Here is a 14,106-nt window from a genome sequence, read left to right on the forward strand (position 1 = left end):
ACAGTATAACAAAAGAAAATCGTAATTAGAATAACACAATTATTGGAAAACCTAACTATCCAGATACAGCAAATTAACGAAGGGACTGTACCCATTCAGACATCCGAGAACATACACTTTGGCAAAATAGGTAAACTGAAACAGATTCTTGCAGGCAGGAGGGAACAACATCCAAAGAAATTTGAGAGTGACAGTAAGTTAGGATTCATCTGCTGAGGGTTGGAATCATTTCTGGACTTGTGACTGCCACAGCTAAACCAAATTGGAAAGAAAAACGTGAACAGGGCGAACTGGCCAATCCCCTGCCATTGTTAACCTCGGCTCTTTCTAACCCCTTCAACACCTCCACCTTTACAACCTCTCTTATCCGTATCGTGCAATTGAGCAAATGCATAGGTATAAACAAAATCATAGCTGGAGTTATGTACAGGCCTCCAAACAGGAGTCAGGAGATGGGGCACAAGATACAACTGGAGATGCAAAAGATTTGAAGGAAATGCAAAGTTAGAGTGATCATTGGGGATTTCAATATGCAGGTGGACTGGGAAAATCAGGTTGGGAGTTTGTGGATAGCTTTTTGGACCAACTTGTGGCGGAGCCCAGTAGGGAACAGGCAACACTGGATTTAGTGATGTGGAATGAAGTAGACTTGATCAGGGAGCTTAAGGTAAAGGAATCCTCAGCAGGCAGTGATCATAATATGTCTGAAATTACTCTGCAATTTGAGAGGGTGATGATAGAATCAAAGGTAATAGTATTACAGCTGAATAAAGGCAACTACAGAGGCATGAGAGAGGAGGTAGGTAAAATTGACTGGGAGAGGAGTGTATCAGGAAAGACAGTGGAACAGCAATGGCAGGAGGTTCTGGGAGTAACTCAGGAGACACAGCAGCGATTCATCCCAAGGGAAAAGAAGCATGGTACAGGGAGGATGAGGTAACCATGGCTGACTAAGGAATTCAGGGATATCGTAAAAGTAAAAGAAAAAACAGATCATTTGGGGAAGGGTAGTGGGAAACCAAAGCATTAGGCACTCGCAAAGACCAATAAAGAGCAACAACAAAAGAAATAAGAACGGTCATGATGAAATATGACAGTAAGCTAGCCAGACATATCACGCAATACCGTAAGAGTTTCTTTCGACAGATAAAGGGCAAATGAGATGAAGAAGTGGACATTGGGCCGCTGGCAAATGACACGGAAAGATAGTGGTGGGGAAAAGGAAATGGCTGAAGAATTAAATAATTATTCCGTGTCAGTCTTTATTGTGGAAGACATGATTAACATCCCAAAAAAATCAAGAGAGGGTAGGGACAGAGCTCGTGTGGTGGCCATCACCAAAGACATCAACTTCATTAATCCTGATCTGTTCCAGCCTGTTTCCCAGCTCCTCAAAGTTCTCATTCACAACACGGTCCCTTTGCTCAGTGAAAACTGAAGCAAAAATCTCATTTAGGGTTTCCTCTACCTCCTCAGATTCCACACACACAAGTTCTGTACGCTATCCCTGACTGACCCTACATTCTCTTATTCCTCACATATGAGTAAAATGCCTTTGGGTTCTCCCCAATTCTTCCTGCCAAGCCTTTTTCATGCCCCCCTCCAGGCTCTCCTCAGTCCATTTCTGAGCTCTTTTCTAGTAAGTCTGTAATCCTCTAAAGCTGTGCTAGATCCTTGCTTCCTCCACCTCACATAAGCTGCCTTCTTCCTTTTGACAACAAGTTCCCCTGTTCTCGTCATCCAAGATTCCTTAATCCCTTCTTGCCTGTGTCTGTGGACAAATTTGTGCATCACTCGCAACAACTGCTCCTTAAATAGTCTCCACATGTCTGTTATACCCTTTCTGTGGAACAATTGCTCCCAATCTGTACTTCCCAACTCCTGTCTGATAGCATCATAATTTCCTCTTCCCCAATTAAATATTCCTTGGTAACTGCTCCTTTTCCTCTCCAAGGCTATGGTAAATGTGAGACAGTTGTGGTCACTGTTACCAAAGTGTTTCCCACGACGAGATCTGACACCTGTCCTGGCTCATTGCCGAGCACCAAATCCAAAATGGCCTCTCCCCTCATCGACCTGCCTACATACTGAGTAAGGAAACCCTCCTGAACACACCTGACAAATCAGCTCCATCCAAACCATCTGAACTAAGAAGGTTCCAGTCAATATTGGGAAAGTTGAAGTCACCCACATCAACAACCCTGCGACATCTGCATTTTTCCAAACTCTGCCAGCCGATGAGTTCTTTGATCTCTCTCCTGCTATTAGGGTGTCTGTAGGAAACGCCAATGAGATGGCTGCTCCCTTACTGTTTATACTGACTCAGTAGACAAACCTTCCTCAACAGCCTTCATTCCTGTAGCCATGATGCACTCTCTGATTAGCAATGCTACACCCCCTCCTCTTTTTCCATCCTCCCTGTTCTTTTTAAATATTCTAAACCCTGGAACATCTCGCAACCATCCCTGCCCCTGTGAAACCCACGTCTCCATTCTGGCCTTAACATCATAATCCCAAGTACTGATCCACGCTGTCAGTTCATCACTCTTATTTCTGACACCCCTGGATGTACTGGCCCTGGAGTCTGTTCAGAGAATGTTCATGAGAATGGCCCCAGGAATGAAAAGCTTAACATACGAGGAATGTTTCAGGACTCTGGATGGGGTTCAGAAGAATGAGGGGGAATCTAATTGAAACCTGGAATACTGAATGTCCTGGACAGAATGGATGTTGGGAAGATGCTTCCATTGGTAGGAAAGACTCGGACTGAGGGCACAGCTGTAGGGTAAAGGGAAGACCTTTTTAGATGGAGTCAAGGAGAAACATCTTCAGCCAAATAGTGATGAATCTATGGAATTCACTGTCTCAGAAGGTTGTGGAGGCCAGAACTTGGAATATATTTAAGATGGAGAGAGATAATTTCTTAACTGTCAAGGGGATCAAGTGTTACAGGGAGAATAGGGATGAGAAACGTAGCAGCGATGATTGAATAGTGGAGAAGGTTCGATGGGCTGAATGGCCTAATTACTGCTTTTATGTCTTATAGATGTTTTTAAAAAAATGAAGGACAAAATAAGCTTGTAAAAGTGACAGCATTGTCACATCCAGATGCACTGACACAGACATACATACAGATATACAGAAACACACACACCGACACACATAAACGCACACAGAAACATGTACACACCGACACACATAAACGCACACAGAAACATGTACACACAGACACACTGACTCACACATCCACACAGATACACAGAAACATGCTCACACAGACATACTGCCTCACTCATATATACAGACACACAGAAACATATACACACAGTGCAGTAAATGACACTTGCCTGTGTTTAACCATTGAGAGAGTGAGACAGTGCTGTGATGTCCCTCAGCTATTGTCAGGGAGGGGGTGAATGTGTCTAACAAACTCATGATCATTTGTACAATGAACAAACGCCCACTGGTACAGCAGATCCATTAGTCCCTTTGTGTCCATCTGTGAAATAGTTTGATGTTCACTCTCAGAAACTCACTAACTTTACTGGTTAAGTTCATCCCACTCACACCTTGTGTTTGTCAGTGTAGAAATACGATGTTCCCCTGTGGGATAAATCTGTGTTCCTTGGCGGCAGAAGACTGTTCCCTTGTCTGAATAAAAGCATTTTGTAGCTGGTTTGAAACTGCAGCTTTGTCTCTGTGTGGATTTCAGGTATGAGGCCAGTTGGTGTGTGTGTGTGTGTGTATGTGTGTGTGTGTGTACTGCTGGAAGCTCAGTTCCAGTTTTGAACTTAAATCAACCCGTCCCTGAAGCAGACCCTGTTTCAGACTGTGTCTTTCCTGAACTCCCGCCTGTCTCTTGCTGATTTCCCGTCTCTTTCTCACATTGTCACTTTATGTCTCTTTGTTTCTCACATTGTGTCCCAGTATCTTTCTCTCAAAGTCTCTCCTCCTTTTTGTCTTTTGGTCATTCTGTCTTTCCCTCCTGTGTCTCTGTCTGTCACACTCTCAACTTTTTATTTCATTCTCCCTCTGTCTGTCCATTCCCACCAGCTGTGTGTCCCCCCTCTCTCTGTCTGCATTTTTTCTGACCCCTGTATCCACCTTTCTGCCCCTCCCTCTCTCTGCATTTTTCCTGCCCCTCCCCAAAATGTTTTTCTCGATCCAAAATTACTGAATGCGACTCCCTGCCAAATGTGACTTCTCGAACTTTGTGTCATCCAATCTTGCGACCCCATACACCCCCCATTTCACACCCACGCCTTCTCTTTCCCCCCCAGATATTCCCTCAACATATTTCACTACCTCCCACTTTTGCCCTTGTCTTTACTCCACAACTTTGCCCCACCCACACTGTAATTTGCCCCATTCCAAAATCTTGAGTCAACTCAGAAGAACATTACCACCCTCAGATATTAACATCCCCCTGCACAAATATCTCACCCACCATCTGCCAAATATTGTCTCGTTAAATGTAGTGTTCCCATCAATTCTGTAGTCCCCAAATATCATCCCTAAGTTTGTCTTCCATCCCAATTATGGCCCTTTTGGGAAGACCAGGTCCCCCAAACCTCTCCACAGATACAGCACTACCCCTGACACAGGAGACTCTGCTGGATTAGGGCCAAGCCCTCAGTAGGGTCATTAACCTTGACCATGATTTGATAAAGGCAGCGAGGCCCACACCCCACCAGGAGGCACTTCATCCTTTCCAACCTGGGGACTATGTAGTGATCAAATCACTGGGCAAAGATTCTCTCTCTCCTGGTGGAAGGGCCGATACTTGGTGCCTCTGACAACCCCGACAGCTGTCAAACTGGAGGGGTAACCTGACTGGACACACAGGACCTGCTGCAAGTGAGCTCCGCACCCAAAAGACAACAACCAGGAAGCACAGCAAACGACAGCTCCACACCCCGAGGAAAGCTCCAGCTAACCGCTACAGCCATCACCATCTTTATACTCCCCCTGATCATCCTGCCACAGGATGACTGGAACCAGGATCATGCAGTGACACACCTTACCGTTCGCGAGTCACTGGTCAATACATTCCTCTGTGTGACCTGTGTGTATGCTCAGAGGGTCAGCCAGAGTAGCTGTTGGGTTTGTGCTCATGTCCCCATGCACTCCCAAGGGGGCATTCCCCTGAGACCCTTCCCCTTTAATGAATCTGACATGGCTGAAAGGTGGGTGGAACGGGACAGGTCCCCTGAAGTAACCACTCTCAGCCGGAATGGGATCTTACAGAGGTAATTCTCCAGCCTGCTGGAAATCTGCAGAGTACCCATTAAACAATTTTCAGGGATGGTTCTATCCCTCATACAATCTTCCCCATGAACCCCCGGCCCTACTCCTCACAGACACTCCCGAACAGGGCACACTCATCGGATCGATCTGCCTCAAAAGCAGCCATCCATCCGGATGGAATGCTGACTGGAGCCGGTGTGGTAACACCTTGCTCCTCACCCTGCAGCAAGTCAGTCCACAGCAGAGGGCAGGATACTGAACCTTCACATCCTCAACAGGAGCAGGCAAAACCCCACTTTCACCACCACCTGGACAGGGACCCAGACCGACCGCCTGAGAACCTATAATGGCACTTACTTTATTTACAGTCATAAAGCCTCCCCTTGGTTCCTGTTATCCTGGACCAGGAGCTGCTATGTTGGGTACATGGTCCCATTTGTATAACATTCCCAGTCTTCTCCCTTCATGAAGTCACCGTCTCGCAGGAAGTGAACCCTCAACACCCTTGACCAGATTCTCTCTGTCTTTTCACCCTCCTATGCAGCCATTCGATTGGAAATAGAAGCCCAGCTGCTGGCCATCCCCTTGGAGGAGGTAGCCAATGCCACATCCAGCTGAATGCGAAAGTTGTTGGCATTCACACTGTGGCCCAATAAAACAGGTCTGCCCTGGATTCTCTGCTGGCGGAGAAAGGGGGCACATGTACCCTCATCGGCTCTGATTGCTGCAGTTACATACCCAGCCCCAGTGGGAACATTATGAACTCAGCCCGACATATCCAACAGGCTGCCGCTGTACTGCACAACCAAAAACCAGAATGGGACCCATGGAACTGGGCAAGCTCCTGGCTGGGTTCCAGGGGCACGGCCTTGCTCCAGGGTCTCATAGTCCTCATTACTATCATTGTCGTTATTGCAGTTCTTGTCATGGCTATTAAAATGCGCTTTCTGAGCTTGTGCTCAATGCTGCTACCCCCCTGCCCTGACCTTACCACCCAACTAGTGAAGGTCCACAGGGACAATAACTTTGCCCCGACACGGAATATGTGGTTTTAGACTCAGACTCTGAATCTTACCCCACTGATTCCGGCCCTCCCCTGGCTCTGGCTACATATTCCCTTTCGCCTCTACCCCTAACTCAGCAAAATAAAATAAAAAAAGGGGAATTGTAGGAGAAAAGATAAACCACTCTGCCTGCCTTGTTCACAGAACCATGTCTGATCTTAGCAAAACAGAGCATACTGGGAGTGCAGGTCCATTGTACCCTGAAGGTTACTGCACAGGTGGATAGAGTGGTCCAGAAGGCATATGGTATGCTTGCCTTCATTGGACACGGTGTTGAGTATAAGAGCTAGTAAGTCATGTTAACATTGTACAAGGCATTGGTTCGGCTGCATTTGGAATAATGTGTACAGTTCTGGTCACCACATTACCAAAAGGATGTGGACACTTTGGAGAGGGTGCAGAGAAGGTTTACGAGGATGTTGCCTGGTATGGATGATGCTAGCTCTGAAGAGAGGGTGAGTAGGTTGGGTTCATTTTCATTAGAAAAAAGGAGATTATTGGGGGACCTGATTGAGGTTTACATAATCATGAAGGGTATGGACAGGGTGGATAGAAACATTATTTTTTCCCAGGATGAAGGATTCAATTGTGAGAGTTCACATTTTCAAGCTGAGAGGTGGAAAGTTTAAGGGGGATAACACGCGGCAAGTGCTTCACACAGAGAGGGTGGTAGACATTTCGGACGTGTTGCTAGCAGAGTTGGTAGAGGCAGGCACGGTAGATTCATTTAAGATGCGTCTGGACAAATGCTTGAGTGAGTGGGGAGCAGAGGGATACAGATGCTTAGGAATTGACCGACAGGTTAAGAGAGTACATTTGGATTGGCTCAGGCTTGGAGGGCCGAAGGGCCTGTTCCTGGGTTGTAAATTTTCTTTCTTTGTTCTATAATTCCTCAACTTCACTACAACCAGCTCAGGAACTAAAAACCAAAACCAGACATGACCTAAACAGCTTCCAGACTGAAGGAATACACTCCTCAGATGATCTGATAACAGACTTCCTCCCTCACAATAGCATCATCGCTCCTGCAGCCCCGAGGGCATCCACAGTGCCCTCAGGTACTGAAGCCCCACAAAGCCTCCCTAGACTGAGTGACACCCAGATACCTGACAAGAATACGCACCACCCTGCAGGCCCATTGGAACCAGGATACTGGACATTAGCACCTGCTCTCACAGAGGAACGGAACCTCCTGTTCCAGTTATTACCTGATTGCTCCGACCGGCCAGCCGATTGTATTCCATTAAATGTAATTTAATTCATCTTGTCTTGTAATTAACACTGCACTACTGTAACACTACTGTAACACTATAAAAACTGTATCTGCAGCTTGGGGAAGAGAATCCTTGACGTAACTGGGTAAAGTGTCCGTTTCCGATGAGTATTGCCAATTTCTCTTTCCCACCACATAGTGAGAAATAAACTAGTGTTCGTCAATTTCACAAGATCGGTGTGTGGCCTCTATTTATAATTGGACGATTCTCCGACAATGTCCTATATTGCAACAAGTGGCTCAGAGTCAAAATGTCATTTGCAGAGGCTGTGATTTTACATTTTCTTCCTCACTCTCTGTCCCGCTGTGTCCATTTCCTTCTGTCTGACCTCCCTCAGTCTTGGGTCTTCATTCATTTCTCTCTCTCCATCGTCTGGCTCTTTCTTCCTCACTCCACTCCCCTCTCTCTCGCTCTCTCTCTCTCTCTCTCTCTCACACACACACACACACACCCTCCCTTTCTGATTCTCCATCACAATTCCTCTGTCTGTCCTCTTCCCCCGCCTCCCCATCAAACTCTCCAGATCGTCCCATCATGTTAATCCATCAATGCTCTAATGTTTCGAGTCAGGTTTACAAAATGACAGGAACTCCAACATTTCAGAGACAGAGGTTTCAATCTCAGAAACATTTTTAAAATATTCTTTTGTGGGACTTGGGCGTCACTGGCTGGCTAACATTGACAGCCCATCCTTATTTGCCCTTGAGAAGGTGGTGGTGAGCTGCCTTCTTGAATCACTGCAGTCCCCTTGCTGTGAGTTGACCCACAATGCCGGTAGGGAGGGAATGCCAAGATTTTCACTCAACAACTGTAAAGGAATGGTGATATATTTCCAAGTCAGGGTGGTGAGTGGCTTGGAGGGGAACTTGCGGGTGGGTGGTGTTCCCCAGTACCTGCTGCCCTTGTCCTTCTCGATGGATGTGGTCGTGGATTTGGAAGGTGCTGTTGAAGGATCTTTGGTGGATTTCTGCAGTGCATCTTGTAGATAGCACACACTGCTGCCACTGGGCACCGGTGGTAGAGGGATTGAATATTTGTCGATGTGGTGCCATTCAAGTGGGTTGCTTTGTCCTGGATAGTGTCAAGCCCCTTGAGTGTTGTTGGAGCTGCACCCATCCAGGCAAGTGGGGAGTATTCCATCACATTCCTGACTTGTACCTTGTAGACAGTGGGTAGAATTTGGGGAGTCAGGAGGTGAATTACTCGCCACAGTATCCCTAGTCTCTGTCCTGTTCTTGTAACTACTGTGTTCATGTGGTGAGTCCAGTGAGTTTCCGGTCAATGGTAACTCCAAGGATGTTGACAGTGGGGGAATCAGTGATGGTAACACTGTTGAATGTCAAGGAGTGGTGATTACAGTGTCTTTTATTGGTGATGGTCATGGTCTGACATTTGTGTGGCGTGAATATTACTCATCACTTGCTGGTCGAAGTCTGGATATTGTCCAGATCTTGTTGCGTTTGAGCACGGATTGTTTCAGTATCTAAGGAGTCATGAAATGTGCTGAAAACTGTGCAAACATCAGTGAACATCGCCACTTCTGACCTTATGACTGAGGGAAGGTAATTGATGAAGCTGTTGAAGATTATTGGGCCTAGGACACTACCCTGAGGGGCTCCTGCAGAGATGTCCTGGAGCTGAGATGTCTGACCCTCTACAACCACAATCATCTTCTTTTGTGCCAGGTATGACTCTAACCAGTGGAGTGTTTGCCCCCAATACGTATTATTCCATTTTTGACAGGACTCCTTGATGCCATACCCATTCAAATGTAGCCTTGATGTCAAGGGCTGTCACTCTCACCTCATCTCTGGAATTCAGCTCTTTTGTCCATGTTTGAACCAAGGCTGTAATGAGATCAGGAGCTGAATGACTTTGGCGAAACCCAAACTGGGCATCACTGAGCAGGTTATTGCTGAGCAGGTGCTGTTTGATAGCCCTCGACAAAAGTGAGGACTGCAGATGCTGGAACCCGAGTTTAGATCAGAGTGGTGCTGGAAAAGCACAGCAGGTCAGGCAGCATTTGACTCCTCGGATGCTGCCTGACCTGCTGTGCTTTTCCAGCACTACTCTGTTTGATAGCCCTGTTGATGGAGAGTCGGCAGATTGGGTGGTAATTAGCCAGGTTGGATTTGTCATGCTTTTTATGTACAGGAAATATCTGGGCAATTTTCCACATTGTCAGGGAGATGCCAATGTTGTAACTGTGTGGGAAGAGTTTGGCTAGGGGAGCAGCAAGTACTGGAGTGCACTTCTTCAGTACTATTGCCAGAATGTTCTCAAGGCCCATTGCCTTTGCAGTATCCACGGGGAGTGAATCAAATTGTCTGGAGACTGGTATCTGTGATGCTGGGGAGCACTGAAGAAGTCCAAAGATGTGCAGATCAGGTGAATTGGTCATGCTAAATTGCCCATAGGGTTAGGTAAGGGGTAGATGTAGATGTAGGGGTATGGGTGGGTTACGCTTCGGCGGGGCGGTGTGGACCTGTTGGGCCGAAGGGCCTGTTTCCACACTGTAAGTAATCTAATCTAATCTAATCTAATCTAATCTAATTATAAAAACAAAGTCCAAGATGGATCATCTACTCAGCACTTCTGACTGAACTTTGATATGAATGCATCAGCCTTATCTTTTGCACTGATGTGCTGGGCTCCTCCATCAGTGAGGATGGGGATATTTGTGGAGCAGCTCCGCCAGTGAGTTGTTAAATTATACACCACCATTCACGACTGGATGTGAAAGGACTGCAGAGCTTAGATCTGATGCATTGGTTGTGGGAGCACACAGCTCTGTCTATCACTTCCTGGTTATGCCACTTGGCAAGTACTCCTGTTTAGTACCTTCACCAGGTTGACACCTCATATTTAGGTCTGCCTGGTGCTGCTCCTGGCACGCGCTCCTGAACTCTCCATTGAACCAAGATTGATCCCTGCTTGATGGTAATGGTTGAGTGGGGATATGCTAGGCCATGAGGTTACAGATTGTGCTGGAGTACAGCAGTTTTGATGACCCACAGTGCTTCATGGATGCCCAGTATTGAGCCGTAGATCGGTTTGAAGTCTGTCCCAGTTAGCACAGTGATAGCAGCACACAACAAGATGGAGGGTATTCTCAATGTGAAGGCAGGACTTTGTCTCCATCAGGACAGTGCAGTGGTCACTTTTATCTATACTGTCATGGACAGAGGGGATTGCAACTAGCAGATTAGTAAGGGTGAGGTCAAGTACATTTTCTGCTCTTGTTGGTTCCTTCACCACCTGCCAGAGACCCAGTGTAGCAGTTATATCCTTTAGGACCCAACCAACCCAATCAGTAATGCTGCTGCTGCTGAGCCACTCTTGGTGGTGGACATTGAAATCCGCCACCCAGTAGACATTTTACCACCCTCAGTGCTTCCTCCAAGTGTTGTTCAACATGGAGGGGCACTGATTCATCAGCTGAAGGAGGATAATATGTGATAACCAGTAAGAGGTTTCCTTGCCTCTGTTTAACTTGAAGCCATGAGACCTCATGAGGTCCACAGTCGATGTCAAGGACTCCCAGGGCAACTTCCTCCCACCTCGGCTGGGTCTGTCCTGTCAGTGGGACCGGACATATCCAGGGATGGTAATGGTGGTGTCTGGGTATGTAAGGTATGATCTGATAAAAATGAATGGATCAGGCTGTTGCTTGACTCGTCTGTGAGACAGTTCTCTCAATTTTGGCACTAGCTCCCAGATTCCAGTATAGAGGACAGGGCCGTTGTCTTTTCTGGTTCCAAGGACGATGCCAGATGATCCAGGGTTTCATTTCTTTGTTGTGAGTTTCTAGCGATTGATATGACTGAGTGGCTTGTGAGGCCATTTCAGAGGGCAGTGGAGAATCAACCACATTGCTGTGGCTCTGGAGTCACATGGAGGCCAGACCAGGTAAGGATGGCAGATTTCCTTCCCTAAAGGGCATTAATGAGCCAGATAGTTTTTTCCGACAATTGACAATGGTTTCAAGATTAACCCTTAATTCAGTTTTTTTAAAATTGAATTCAAACTCCATCATCTGCCATGGCACGATTTGAACCCAGGTCCCCACAGCATTATTCTGAGTTTCTGGATTAATAGTCAAGTGACAATACCACGAGACCATCGATTCCACTGAGGAGGTGGATGGGGATGCAGTGAGAGGGAGGTTGTGGAAAGGCAGGGATGGGAATCAGCCTGGAGGGCCGTGGGAATGGGGATGTGGGGGGCAGGGAATAGGTACCAGGGCTGAGTCGAGGGGTGGTGATAATCTCCTGTCAGTGAACACTGAAATTGCAGTAGAAATAGTTCTCAGCACATGATTGAAGATGATATCCTGGGATAGAGAGAATGAGACAGAGAGAAGTTGGACAGATACACAAACATGAGGGGAGGAGGTGACAGTGTCTCAACCTTTGCAGCCTCTGGTTTCTAACCGTGTGTGTGATGTGTTTTTGTTGAAATGCAGTGAGACTGTGTGTGGGATCTTCCTTCATTCGACAAGGTGTTGCACAAAAGGGCCTGGAATAACCTAAACATACCGGCCATGTATTAGCATGGATACAGGATGGGTTAACTGACAGGAAGCAAAGAGTATGGATAAATGAGTGCGTTTCTGGTTGGTGATCAGTGACGGGTGTTTGCCTCAGTGATTACCATTAGGACCACAATTATTCACAATTTATAGAGATGATTTGGAGTTTGGGGATCACAGTTAGTGCCAATGTTTGTGGATGACATGAAGGTAAATGGTAGAGTAAAGTGTGCAGAGTACTCTGAAAGTTTCCAAAGGGACATCGATAGTTCAAGTGAGTGGGCAAAGGTCTGGTAGATGGAGTACAATGTGAATAAATGTGAAATCATCCAATTTGGAATAACTGTGAGAGGGACTATTTCTGAACGGTGAAAGAAACTTGCAGCATGATGCTGTGCAGAGGGACCTGGGGGTCCTTGTGCATGGATCAGAGAATGCTCGTCAACAGGTGCAACCAGTAAGTCAGAAGGAAAATGGAATTTTGTCTTCCTAAAGGGATTGTATTTAAAAGCAGAACGGTTATGTTGCAGCTGTATAGGGTGCTGGGGAGACCACACCTGGAGGACTGTGTGCAGGTTTTGTTTCCGTACTTGGGAAAGGATGGACTGGCACTGGAGGTGGTGCAGAGGACAAGGTTCACTAGGTTGATTCCGGAGTTCAGGGGGTGGCTTATGAGGAGAGACTGAGCAGACTGGGATTATATTCCTTGGAATTTCCTAGAATAATGGGGATGGTGGGGTGGGAGTGGATCTCAGAACCATATGAAGTTATGAAGGGAATAGACAAGATAGAAGTAAAGAGAGTGTTTCCACTGGTCGGTGAAACTGAGACAAGTGGGCATAGCCTCAAAATAAGAAGGAACAGATTAGGGCTGAATTGAGAAGGAAGTTCTTCTCCCAGAGGGTTGTGAATCTGTGGAAATCCCTGCCCAGTGAAGTAGTTGAGGCTTCCTCAGTGAATGAATTTTAAGTTCAGAGAGATAGATTTTTGAACAGGAAAGGAATTAAGGGTGAAGGTGAGAGGGTGGGTATGTGGAGCTGATCCCACAAAAAGACCAGCCGTGATCATACTGAATGACTCAGGGGGCTCAAAGGGCCAGACGGCCATTTCCTGCTCCTCATTCTTATGGTCTTATGGATTTGAACATTAACCTCTTCTGGGGGGTTGTGTGTATGGGTGGGGTGGGGTGCGGTGAGGAGGGCGGTGTTGGGGGGAGGGGGGTGAGGGTGGAGTCCTGAGCCTCTGAAGCATTTTTCAATCATTGTGGAAGGGTTGTATTATTACTTCAGACAGTGCTAAATGGAAGTTGCAGGTGCCACTCAAATGTCGTTTATTGGTCAGCTGAGGCTCATGGGGAAAGGAAAGAGAGGGTTGGATTTTTCTGTCTCTCCACCCAGCCGTTTTCTTTTCTGTATTTCCTCTCGGAATATCTGGGACAGACTCCACTGGGACTTGTCGCCATTTTAATGGGGCGGTGGGTGAGTGGTCAGTGGGGATCATGGTGTGGGAAGGGAGTGGGATCCCAACCCCTGCTTCCCCACAACATGTCCCACTCCCTCCTCCTACCATTCTCAGTTTATCTGTGAGGATTAGGGGATGAACAGAAGGAATTGTTGCCATTGACTGGGATCTTATTACGGGTAAAAACAATGACTGCAGATGCTGGAAACCAGATTCTGGATTAGTGGTGCTGGAAAAGCACAGCAATTCAGACAGCATCCGAGGAGCAGTAAAATCGACGTTTCGGGCAAAAGCCCTTCATCAGGAATACAGGCAGAGAGCCTGATGGGTGGAGAGATAAGTGAGAGGAGGGTGGGGGTGGGGAGAAAGTAGCATAGAGTACAATAGGTGAGTGGGGGAGGGGATGAAGGTGATAGGTCAGGGAGGAGAGGGTTGAGTGGATAGGTGAAAAAGAAGAAAGGCAGCTCGGCATGGTTGAAGAGCTTCAGGACAGAGGAAATGACCTGGGAGTTGCAGTGGGAGAGGGACT

Source organism: Chiloscyllium punctatum, chromosome 24 (genome assembly GCF_047496795.1).
Source record: "Chiloscyllium punctatum isolate Juve2018m chromosome 24, sChiPun1.3, whole genome shotgun sequence".
Lineage (NCBI taxonomy): Eukaryota > Metazoa > Chordata > Chondrichthyes > Orectolobiformes > Hemiscylliidae > Chiloscyllium > Chiloscyllium punctatum.